The sequence below is a fragment of the Theobroma cacao genome, chromosome 6 (assembly GCF_053813885.1).
Source record: "Theobroma cacao isolate CCN51 chromosome 6, ASM5381388v1, whole genome shotgun sequence".
In the NCBI taxonomy this organism is placed as follows: Eukaryota; Viridiplantae; Streptophyta; class Magnoliopsida; order Malvales; family Malvaceae; genus Theobroma; species Theobroma cacao.
Genome location: NC_142644.1, coordinates 27,134,149 through 27,145,419, shown reverse-complemented (window position 1 = coordinate 27,145,419; position 11,271 = coordinate 27,134,149). Strand labels below are relative to the sequence as shown.

Genomic DNA, 11,271 nt, shown 5'->3' with positions numbered 1-11,271 from the left:
CAGCTTCCTCCATTTTTATTCACATACTCTTTTGATATTTAACATCAACATCCTTATATATATGCTCATCCCTTCTCATCAGAGTTGCAATCGACTTCTCCCTTGGAGTACTCCAACAATTCTCAAGTGATTAAGCTTAAGAAATCCTATGTGCAAACTATTGGTCAAGATTCTGCGAACATCATCCTTTGTTATTCATTAATTCATCCAATAGTTTGTCTTCAGCTAATCACAGTTTTATATTCATTAAAGATATCAGATTCTTCTCTTGACCAAAAAGAAATAGAAAGATACCATCTGATATGTTTTCTCTTAATTCACCCTTGCAGGCATATTAAACTAATTAATTATGGTTACTGCTTATTAGCTATTCATTGGTTACCAATGCTTGTGTTGAATTCAACAAGTTATCGTCAAAAGAAGTAAAAATGAAAAACCAAGTCAACAATGTCAATTGCTTACAACTGGATGACAGCTTGCTGCGCAGGGTTGGACCTGAAAAATCTGAAACGAAGAAGTTTCGGCCCAACTCATCACCTTTATTTTTCATCTGCTGCGTTTACTACTTCATTGATGAATTCTTCACACGGCTAGGCGCAAGGTTTTACCTCTTCCTTCAATAGACTACTCAAACAAAATGCATTATTCAACGAAAACGAGCAGACTTATGCAAGGAGAGAGATAGCAGTAATGAACTTTTCTTTGTATCAAAATGCTTTTTCCTCCGAAGTAATGACTTGGCCTTTTTAACAACATATAAAGCTTGAACAGTAAAATGAGGGAAGAGGGAATGCTAAACATTATGTTGCTCATTACCTATTAGGTCAGTTCTTTTTAACAACATTGGACTTCGAATTCAAGCTTGGTCTTTTAAATCAGTTCAAGATTAAAAATGGGCTTTAAACGCATATTGATCCGGAGATGGCACTACTCAACATTGTTCCTTGTACCAAGTACTAGTGTTCCTCAAATACTGTGAAATCAAATCTAACAAAAAAGTACTCAAAAACTATATATTTTGTGGAACAAGATGTCATTACAAAGCAAAACCTCAACGATGAATAGCTTTTACAGATCAGGTGTTGAACAAATAAATGAATTTATATCGACAGAAAAAAGGAAAAGAAACACTCAAAATTGGACTCAACATCCATGTTTGAATGGACATCAACATTTATCTAAAATATAGGATCGTGACGGGAACCAATGCTTAGTGGAGAAGGAATGTGTTCAGGTTCTCTCCCTGGTTTAACCCATCTACCATATTTATTCAGCACAAGTCCCTTGAATGGCTTTTGGTACCAAGAGTCAGGGATCTTTAACTCCTTTATCAACATATCAGTTGTCTTATTCACCAAGGCAACATCTCTTCTGGCATTCCATCGAAACTTTGATGTCTTGCTAATGAATCCATCTACCAGATGGAGGTATGTCTCCAAATTATGACACCCCGTATAATCCGCATCACGCCTTAAATAGGGTGACGTGAGTGCATCAAGCTTCAATTGTGTTCCAACATGCCTGTAAATCCATTTCAATCTTCTAGTAACCGTGGTGAGCTTGTTAAGAATCGTGTTGAGTATAAACCCTGGCAATTTTGGGACTATATCTTGCTTGACAACAACCCGTAGTGTCTTGACTCCGAGTTCTCTGAGCTTCTCCTTGAAATGTACGTTCCCGACTCTTGGTGCACCAAAAGAGATGACACTGATGAAGAGATCAGGGAAGTAAGTTGCAGCGTCATAGGCATTGAGGAGTGCCAAGGCACCCCCAAGGCTATGACCACAGATGGTTAAGCTAACTTCCTCGCCTCTGTCTCTGAAGAAGCTAACAAGCCGTTTTATTTCTTCCATGACTTGTTCAGATGCACTCAACTTGTTGTACCTAGTAAACTCACCCTTGGAACTGTAGATGCTAAGGAATCCAAGCTGGACCTTGATATTGGTTTTTCCAAGAGGCTGCAGACTTGTTTTGAGGTCAGTGTACCATTCGGAAGGTGCCACCGTGCCCCGCCATGCCACGAGGATATCTCTCCTCCCAATTCTTGCAGATTCGGCATCACCACTGACTGCCACGTACCCCATCCAGTTAGAATCCTTGCTCCAAGAATAATATGACCTCTCGAACCATTCAGGAACATCGACATGGGACATGGCGTAAATGTACTTGGTAACCTTGTAACCATGCTGAGTAAGGCCTAGTTCTTCAAAGAACTTGCGCCGATTGTATCTACAGCTTCCACAAAACTCTGATAAAGGATCAAAGTCAAAAGCATCGTAAGTTGCTTCGACGAATTCTCCATACTTGACAATCTCTCGCCTAAGCCAAGGATGGAGAGGCTCAACGAGACCATCCCAGTGTTGCAAACCATGAAGCTCACGCCATTGTGTGGATATATTCTCCTTTGGGGACTTGGTAGGAGTCATGGCATCACCGCGGTCGATGAAATCTGCTGCTGTGTACGGCAATTGAATGAGTTGTCCTAATGGCATCATAGGACGAAGGGTCTTTTTCTTTTTCATTGCATGTCGAATCGGCCTAATAATAGCCATATCTTTCTTGAGGGTGGAGAGGGTTTTCAGGTTTGAAGCAAGATGAAGCCGCCGATGCCTCAGAACGGATTTCACGGCTTTCTTGATACCCTGCCAAGTGACATTAAGCTTCAATCTCCATACCCTTTTGGTTCTTGGCTTTTCTGTTTTCTGCCTTGTGACGTTTCTCAACGGCGACAACTCCACATTCTCCATGAAGGGGCTCGAAGGAAAAAGCCTGTAATATCGCAGAGAACTGAAAGATTGTTCGTCGTGTTTCCTTTTACTACCCTTTTTGGTGACTTAAAAAATGTATTGTTCGATGTAAATTGCAAATGCCATGGAATGAAGGGTTTATATAGTACTGATTCAGAGAAAGGAACATCTCACAGTAGGCCTTTGAAAGAGCAATAGTTTGTTCCAGGAACCTTCTGAGTTCTGAGCCATCCACATCTTACCGGTCAATTATTAGACTTTTGTTTTTCCTTGCCTGTACCTTACAAGTCCATTTAAGACTGAATTAAACAATACAAAATATATTCAAGTAGTTACGTTTTGGTTAAGGTTAACCATAAAAGCAAGTGGCTGCTAATCCTTGGATAAGAATAAGATGATAAAATAATAATATATGGTGAAATACTGTCATCTATGGCAGCTACAACGAACCTTATTTCCTAATCTCTTTTTTCTTGGGATGGCGTTTGCTGGGTCAAGAAGAAGAATTTCTGCCCAAGACCCAGTTCATGTTATTATAATATTTGATTTTATGCTAAACAAGTAACGTGTCTGGCGTCCATTTGCAAATTGGCCGAGTTCGTGAACAGGGAGACTTGGAATATATTCTGCTTATTCATGCATGATTGGTGCCTCCCCTTCTGATAAGCAATCTCAACTGACCGTATAGGCATGGACTAAGTCAACAAGACGGTTATTTTACTATTTTTCACTTTTGTCTTGCATTACAATTCGCCTTATACGTGGACTCGTTTCCTCCATAATGAACCAAAAAAAAAAAGGGGTTTGGTTATTTAAGGGGCTCCAAATTGTTTGGCATTCACTTGATTAATTATAAGCTTTGATATAAAAGAATAATGCTAGCGTGACAAATTTAGAATTGGGTACATTAACAATTCTTTCGTGTAAAACAAAAGTGGGACTGTTTGCATTGTAGTAAAATATATTAGTACACGTTGATTTTCGAACCAAGTATTAAAATATTTGTGTATTTAATTTAAAAATAAGTGTATTATAGTTTTTGTTAAACAATGAAAAAAAATGGTATTTATTAAAAGTTTGTATTTATTGCTGGATTTAAGTGAAGGGAGTAGTTGCTATCAATGCTTAGAGGCTGAAACTTAAGAAGAATTGATACCATCACTTCACTTAAGAAAGAAAGCAGTCTTCAATTTCGTCAGTTAATGCTGCATCTGAATCCACAAAGGTAAGCATCCCTGCACTGACATGACTCATCCAAAATCCTAGTAATTATATTTAGGCCCAGAAGGCGAAGAACTCTTTATCTTTTTACTACAAGGCTTATCCTTTGAGTTGGGCTTCTTCAACTAGACTCATCCTAGAACAGTATTGCCCTTGTGTGCTATACTAGCTCATTGATCTTCTAGAGAAGAGAAGAAGAGAAGTGCTGAAGTGGCATGTTCTTAGAAGCAAGCCAATAAGTGATTTAAAAACATCCATTTTTGTGGTTTAAGTGTAAGAAAATTATTTAAATAATTTGTATATATTTTTTAAAGAATGTATCAATTATTTTTAAGTTATTTGTACTTTAATTAAATTTGAAAAAAAATTAATATAGTTAATATTTAATATTTATATTTTATTATATTTATAATATTAAATATAAAACTATAATAAATAAAATATAAATAGTTAAATATGATATATAAGATTAATAATTTTTTTAACTAAATATAAAACTTAAAACATATAAAAAATATATGTTCAAGATAATTTTCTTCTTACATAATTAAGATTAATAAAAAATGATACATTAATAAAATTTTAAATAAACACTATAATTTACATTTAAGAACTACTTAATAATTTATTAATTTTGAAGATTAAAACTATAGAAAATAAAATTCACATAATAAAAAGAATAAGACAAGTAAATGATAAAATTCACATATGACATCACAAAAATTTAAAAAAATTGTTAATGGTTGCTAGAAATTTAAAAAAGAAAATCTATAAAAATTTAAAATATATGAATAAATAGAATAAAAGTAATAAATAAATAAATAAAAATAATATCAATTGAAATAAAAAAAAATTTAAAATTAAGTGAGAAATGTGATATTTTTTTGTTATTTTTTATTTATATTAATTATTAAATAGGAAATTATTTTGAAAAAATCATTAAATAATAATGGTACGACGGTATGAATGGCACGATCGATCATCTTTTGACTATGCCAGCCGAATTCTTTGTCTTTAATCAGGGTATTTTTCTTGTTTCCATACCTGATGAGGACCAGACCCAAGGTCCTGACTAGGCCCATGCTGGTGGGGACACGCGTCTCACTTTCCTTGATCCATTCTCAATCCAAAAGTTTAATAGGTATAATAACAAAGCTCATCACAAGGAAGACGGTCTCTTTCCACTTACAACTCAGTACAGAGTCAATAGAGAATCTCTTCTACGTACAGATATAGGTGGCTGTCACTAAGCGTCCAAGTGCAACTTCAAATAAAAACCTCGACTTCCACTCAGGGTTACCTGATTTTGCAAAAGAAATGGTTCAGCTGGAGAAGCTGATCCCCCTTTGTCCCATCATCGTTATTACTACCAAGAAAAAGTGGTTTACGAACTATTTAGTTTTACATATTTGAAGCATCCATCTGCAGGGGCGGAGCCTCCTTAATTGCTTGGAGGCATGGCCCCTCCAAATTTTTAAATATTTCTAATTGCATATAAAATTTTTAAAATAATTGTTTTAAAATGATTTTTTATTTAATAATTAATACAAATAAAAAATAATAAAATGATTTTACATATCTTATTCAATTTTAAAGTTTTTTTTTATTTTTTTCAATTTATGTTATTATTTTTATTTTTATTTATTTATTTTTATACTATTTATTCATATGATATAAATTTCTATAAAAATTTTTTTAAATTTCTACAAACCATCAACCATATTTTTTTTTTGGTATGTCATATGTAGTAACTTCTACTTACCATGTACTTCTTTTTTTTGTTACGTAAATTTTATTTTTTATGATTTTAATATTTAAAATTTAATAAATTATTATGTAAGCCTTAAATATAAGTTGTAGTGTTACATTTTTGTTTAAAATTTCATCAAAGTATTATTATTTTTTAATTATGATTATGTACGAAGAAATCAATTTGAATATTTTTTATGTACTTTACGTTTTATGTTTAGTTGAAATGAAATTATCTTGAATATATAATCTTTAAATAATTTTGATTATATAAGAAAAATTTATTAATCTTATATATCGTATTTAATTATTTATATTTTACACATTATAGTTATTTATTTAATTTTATATTTCAATTATTAATTTTTTGATTGAATTTAATATATTAATTTTTTAAATTTTTAATCCTTATTCTTCTGTATTTGATCTTCCAACAAAAATTGACTAGCTCCGTCTTGTTAAAATTTTTGGATTAAAATCCAATATATAATCGTGGCCTTGATCAATTAAAGTAGTGAAAGATGGATGTTAGTTTTGAATAGAGATTATGCATCCCTTTGAATATAAACTTAAAATGATTTTGAAAACCTTTTAATTTGTGTATCTCAATTGAAACGTAGTTAGAGAACCAAATTTTGTATAATTTTCTATGAGATTAGAGCATGACAAAGATGTATGATCAGCCATCAAAAACTTAAACCCAAAACTGAGTACAATATAGTAATAGAAAAAGATAAAATACTACAATTGGAATATGCATTTATGGGCTCTCATTGCTCCATTTAAAGGTAGGTCGTTATTATAAGGTGAAAGTAGGGACCCCAAGTCCTCAAGTTTTACCATGTTGGCGCGGCTTCAACGAAAAGGAAAACCGACCAAGGCTAAAAGTCGCCATCTAGATGGAAATCAAGGTTTCTGGTCTCCCAAGGCAACTGTTAAGAGTCCAGAGTTCCAAGATTAAAACGTGGGATCGAACACCCATGTTTCCCTATAATACCAAACACTTTGATAATTCATCACATGTGATTGGGGTCCCCCTGGGTTTTAGGAATTATAATTCTCGAGGGTTGAAATTACCCCAATTTGCCCCTGCCTTGTCCCACTCAACTACGTATGATACCATCAAGCCTGGTACATTGCCACCGGGAAAGTTGGCATTACAACGCTTTAGAAGCAAAATAGACTGTGTTTCAGGTGATGTGTCAGTCAAATAAAGTATGTGAGATCAAAAGAAACATTTTGAGAGATGATGTTAAGTGCATGTTTGGTTTAATTTTTTTTATTTTTTAAAAATAAAAATTAAATCAAATATGATATTTTAAAAAATGTTTTTAAAAAAAATATTTTTTTAAGAATAAAATTTAAAAAAAAAGTTTAAAAAAAGTTCTAAAGAAGAGCTTTTTCTTATTTTTTTTAAAAAAATACAAGTAAATTTTTATTTTTATTCTAAAAATATCCTCATTTGTTAAAAATAATTATAATATTATCTCTTAAAAAAAATATCTTCTATAATAATTTTAACAAAAAGTATAACTTATAAAAAAAAATTTACCAAACAACTTTAACTTAATTTTAAAAATTATTATTTTTTATAAAAATTTTATAAAAATTTTTAAATTAGAAAAAAGTTAGACCAAACAAGCTCTAAGTGAAGTTATTATGGCTTGTAGACCAAAACAAAGAGTTTAGACGTAGTGACAAAGAGTGGAGTACCCCCCCTTGGACTTTTAGAAGGTACAAAACCCCTATTGTACTTAGATTAAGCAAAAGTTTGGACTCTCTTCATCATTTATTATAGGGAGGAATAAATTAAAATTAAGCAACATGTATAATGTTAATTAACTTTAGCACATTAGTTTGATTAATTACTTCACTTCTTTCCTTGTCCATCTATTCTTCATAATGTCTCCTTCTCATAATTACAATAAATTTAATCAAAAAAATTAATGATATTGCAATTTTCTTTGTTGTGTAGTCAAGCTCAAAACGCTTTCACAAGTACAAAAAATATATTTTTCCATTCATAAAATGTAGAATTGTTAAAGAAAATATAAGCGGGACTAAATTGTTTTATTTTATATTGATTAGAAAACAAAGTATATATACAAAAGTATTGGATTAAATATGTATAGAAAATATATAACAATATAATTAAGATATATTAAGATTTAATAAAGAAAAAATATTATTCTAATAGAGATTAATTAAAACATTTATCCTTAACAAGTGTCATGTAGTTGATATATCTGTTATTTATTTTATAATCAAACGCAGTGTCATAGTGTATGACAAAGAGAGTCCAATTAAACCTTCACAGCTTCAGAGCAAAGAGCAGGAGAAATTGTGGCTGGTATTCAAGGATCCATATAATGAAATCTCTCTTTCGTCTTTCTTTCCGAGCAGCAGCAATGGAATTTCCCCATGGACTTGAATTATTTGAGTAGCCGTGGATTCTAGTTGAAGTAGATGGACAAAATAGCCAATAGGCTGGTATCTTTAGTCAAATCAAGTGCACCATATGTAACATTTTGCCCTTTAACCATCCTTGGGTTGTCTTTTGAAATTTTTAATATTAGCCCTTAAGCACAACAACCTAAGATTAATCAAAGAAAAATAAACATAAACAAAAGCAATGTGAAATTTTGAACATGAAAAATGTGATCCTTATGCATACTTTGCCATCTGAAGGGAAGATCTCTACGGCAATACCTATGTTTCTGATTGTTTTTTGGTAATGGATGGCAGGCAATACTTATCTACAAACTACTGTAAAGTCATTTTCAATAACCTAACTGCGGGGTCCCTCGGGAAACTGAGATGCTAACTGAAGCTCCATGACAAGCACAACCCTACAGATCAATATACGTATATTAATAAGTAGGTAAATAAGTTTGTGCATGTAAAAAGATGAATATCAGGCGTTGAATGTCAACTTCTACTCCAAGGTTTGCTGTTTCGAAGTTCCTTCCAATAACGTATTAGCCACAGTCCCAAAGGCATAGTCTACACGAATAATAAGAGTAAACATTTTAATATGTCAACTTCTGATCAAACATTAGACAGAGTCTAGAATGTACGGACTTAGACTTCCACGTATGAAACCCTGATAGTTTACGTTATTTTTCATCAAGTTTCATTACACACCAACGCGTAACAATTATTCAAAAGCTTATGCGACTGTTGGAAACTTTTGCCTTATATATATCTCCTCCCATCATGCAGTTCCTCTTGCAATTTGCAACCTTTAGTCTCCGCAATCATCAAAGTCCCTGCTAGGCCTCGCCAATTTAAATTTGCTACCCTGCACCAGAATACCAACAATCATGGCCCTCTCAACAATGATCCATAACCATCTTCCAACAGCTCTCAACACCGACGTTAACCGGATTTCTGCTATCCGTCCCCATCAGGAGGTTGTTTTTCATCAACCCAAAGCTAGTAAGGCATCGAATAGGGGTGCTCGACGTCTGGCTGAATCACTATCAAACCTTCTCCATCTCCATATAGAACCACCTTCAAGGAAAAACCTTCAACACTCTAATTGGGATTTGTTTTTTGAAGAGAAACATAATACTCCGACAACTTCTCCCAAGCAGATGATTGCTGATAAATGGCGTGACATTCATGGTTCTATGGATTGGGTAAATCTTTTAGACCCACTTCACCCTTGGCTACGGCGAGAAATTGTCAAGTATGGAGAGTTTGCTCAAGCAACTTATGATGCCTTTGATTTTGACTCCTTCTCGGAGTTCTGCGGCAGCTGCAGGTACAATCGTAACAAGCTTTTTGAGAAATTAGGCCATGGTAAAAATGGTTACAAGGTGACCAAGTACATCTATGCCATGTCACACATAGAGATGCCACAGTGGCTGGAGAGGTCACACCTGATGGACACGTGGAGCAAAGATTCCAACTGGATGGGTTATGTGGCGGTTAGTGACGATGAGGAGACACGTAGGATCGGACGAAGAGATATTGTCGTGGCCTGGCGGGGGACGGTGGCACCAGCCGAATGGTACGAGGATTTTCAAAGGAATTTGGAACCAATAGGGATTGGAGATGCTAAAGTTGAACATGGATTTCTTAGCATTTACACTTCCAAGAATGAATCCACAAGATACAACAAGTCAAGTGCTTCGGAGCAAGTCATGGAAGAAGTGACAAAGCTTGTGCAATTCTACCAAGGAAATGGTGAAGAAGTGAGTTTAACAATAACCGGGCATAGCTTGGGTGGTGCATTGGCTCTGCTCAATGCCTATGAAGCTGCAGCCAGTCTTCCAGGCCTTCCTGTGAGCGTGATTTCCTTTGGTGCACCTAGAGTTGGCAACAGTGCCTTCAGGGATGAGCTTGATGGATTAGGAGTCAAAACATTAAGAGTGGTAGTTAAGCAAGATTTAGTCCCTAGAATGCCAGGGATTGTTTTCAATGAGAGTTTACAAAGGTTTGACGATATAACGGGAACATTGGAATGGGTTTACACCCATGTAGGAGCTGAATTGAGGCTGGATGTTAGTTCATCACCTTACCTCAAGCGCGGATTCAGTCCATTGGGATTTCATAGCCTTGAGACATACCTTCACCTTGTCGATGGGTTCCACAGTGCAGACTCTGCTTTCCGATCTGATGCTCGTAGGGATGTTAGCTTGGTGAATAAGGCGTGTGATATGTTGGTGGATAAACTAAGGATCCCTCATTGCTGGTACCAATTGTCCAACAAAGGATTGGTTCGTAATGAACATGGCAGATGGGTTAAACCAAGAAGAGACCCTGAAGACATTCCCTCACCAATAGGAGAAGCATGTGATTATGCCCTCAAAATTGAGGGGCAGGAAAGTTATCAAATGTTGTATGCAAGCTAAACACATAGTTATTCCAGAAATGCAAAGCATTTTTTCTTCTTTTTTTTTTTGAAGATTAATGCAAAGCATTTCCTTGCACAATCTAAAAGAGCCAAAAATTCTTGAAATGCTATATAAAGATACATGACCAACGAGCATATAATTGATTGATGACCAGAAAATGGGACTTAAATCTCCTTCTAGTCTTGCCTTTCTACAGCGAAATTCACACATGGCAGAACAGACATCATCTCAGACACTCACAAACATTTAACAGGTCTTTGGATTTGAAATGAAATTTAATTAATCTCTTAGTCTTGAGCAAATATAGTAGCTTGGTTTTATTTTGAAAACGTATCTAATCATCGCACATGCCCTGTTAATTTCATTTTGTACATATGGAGAGTCCTCTGCTCTGGGACTTCACAATAAGGATACCTTTTCCCCATCTGTTAATCCTTACCAAAAATAGGATTCGATTTCTTATGTATCTATCTATCCTCCCTAAAGAGCATCCAACCCTCGAGTAGCCCTTTTCCATCTAATTTATTTTTGCTATCATGTCTAGTGTCTCAATGCTTCTCACTACACTGTTCTTTTCCAGTGAATGCAGAGTTACCCTCCATTTACTTCTTTTCTTTCCCTTTAATTTACCTTATCTTCCCTCATGCATATAATTAATGCAATCTGCATAATAATCATTTACTGTTTGACAA

At 34.3% G+C, this 11,271-nt stretch overlaps 2 pseudogenes; one reads left to right on the top strand and one right to left on the bottom strand.

Moving 5' to 3' along the window:
• Window positions 1–1,153: 1,153 nt before the first annotated feature.
• On the bottom strand, window positions 1,154–2,835 carry LOC18596434 (phospholipase A1-Igamma1, chloroplastic pseudogene; annotated as a pseudogene).
• A 6,108-nt stretch (window positions 2,836–8,943) lies between these two features.
• Window positions 8,944–11,114, top strand: LOC18596433 (phospholipase A1-Igamma1, chloroplastic pseudogene; annotated as a pseudogene).
• The last annotated feature ends 157 nt before the right edge of the window (window positions 11,115–11,271 follow it).